General features: G+C 32.0%; 1 protein-coding gene across 1 annotated transcript in view; it reads left to right on the top strand.

Annotated features, from left to right (window-relative positions):
- LOC115998886 (protein transport protein SEC13 homolog B-like) overlaps positions 1-1,960 on the top strand; it is a 5,105-nt gene that overhangs the window by 1,404 nt on the left and 1,741 nt on the right. The gene's annotated exons all lie outside the window — the stretch shown is intronic.

Here is a 1,960-nt window from a genome sequence, read left to right as displayed (position 1 = left end):
TTTTGGACATTTTCCACAAAATCAAGTCCCTATTTTGAAAACAATTACCATTCTCAACTTGGTTCACAAGTCTCGTCTCTCAAAACATCTTTCTCAAAACATTTTCCATCATCACACTACACATTTGTATATATGCATACCACATAAGCCTAACACTTTCCACATATTTATGCATATTCACTTAAGGTACACATACCAAAAATATACATATTACAACACTTCATTTAAATATACATACATACTCATATATGCACATATATTATAATACACACATTACACGTATATATATACATACCACATATATATATACTTAATACTCATACCATATATAATATGTATATATTACTTATATACACATATGTAGGTTATGCTACACATCCAATATATATATATATATATGTAATACTATTTTCATATATATAAATATATCACACACATACATATACAGTATATGTATACCACACGCACACATCATAACATACATATACAGTATATGTATACCACACGCACACATCATATAATACATATACAGTATATGTATACCACACGCACACATCATATATAACATATACAGTATATGTATACCACACGCACACATCATATATATATTACACACACTCACAATTATCATTAACACTTCAATAATCATACTAAACATAGTTCAGAAATTTTCAGCTTTGCGCAGTCCGAAAGATTGAGCCGGTAAAGATAGTTCCCGAACTCTTTTTCACTTGAAATGAGCCGGTAAAGATAGTTCCCGAACTCTTTTTCACTTGAAAGTTTTATGGTAGAACCCTAACTTATAGTACTTGATGTTCATAAAAAGTTTTGGTCACCTAGGTTCACGAATTAACACAGAAAATTCCATTTTTGCCCTTGGCAGTGTGCTGTCCGGATTTTCTGCTCTCTGGACCAGTTTTGGAAAATGATTTTGAAACCACACTTATACTACTCCAAAAATTATGAAATTTTTATGGTAGAACCCTAACTTATAGTACTTAATTTTCATAAAAAGTTTTGGTCACCTAGGTTCACGAATTTACACAGAAAATTCCATTTTTACCCTTGGCAGTGGGCTGTCCAGCATCGAAAATTCCATTTTTACCCTTGGCAGTGGGCTGTCCAGCATCTTTCCTTCTCTGGACCAGTTTTAGGAAGACTTCCGGAAACCATACTTATACTACTCCAAAAATTATGAAATTTTATATGCAGCTTCTACACTTATAGAAAAAAATTATGAAATTTTATATGCAGCTTCTACACTTATAGAACTACATGTATAAAAAATATATGCAGCTTCTACACTTATAGAACTACATGTATAAAAAAAAATTGGACCAAAATAATTTACCGATTTTTCCCAGAAATTCACGGAAGTTACTGACAGAGATCTGTCCTGATTTCCTTTCTCTATTCCACAAGTATAAGCTTATATAGACATAAATACAACATATACAAGCATATCCAAGCTATGAACTTATATACGAAAATATTCCCAAAGCTCCAAAAACACCATATTTCAACCAAAATCAATTATCCAAATTCAAGTGACTAATTCCAACTTAAGGGAATTCCTTACCTNTTATATGCGGGTTCTACACTTATAGAACTACATGTCTAAAAAAAATAGGATCAAAATACCTTACCAATTTTTCCCAATAAATCTCGGAAGTTACTGCCAGAATCTACCCTGATTTCCTTTCACCATTTCCACAAGTATAAGTCTATATGGACATAAATACAACATATACAAGCATATCCAAGCTATGAACATGTATACAAAAATATTCCCAAAGCTCCAAAACACCATGTTTCAACNACCTAGGTTCAAAATCAACACCATAACATCATGTATCAAGAAACTAAACATAGATTCATAACCTAGGAAGGATTACAAGGCTTTCTACCGAATAAAATCGCAAACTTACCGAATAGTTTGAAGGCTTGTGTGGGGATTTGG

The sequence above is a fragment of the Ipomoea triloba genome, chromosome 12 (assembly GCF_003576645.1).
Source record: "Ipomoea triloba cultivar NCNSP0323 chromosome 12, ASM357664v1".
NCBI lineage: Eukaryota > Viridiplantae > Streptophyta > Magnoliopsida > Solanales > Convolvulaceae > Ipomoea > Ipomoea triloba.
Note: the sequence above shows the minus strand (reverse complement) of the source record. Positions and strands in the feature narration are given on the sequence as shown.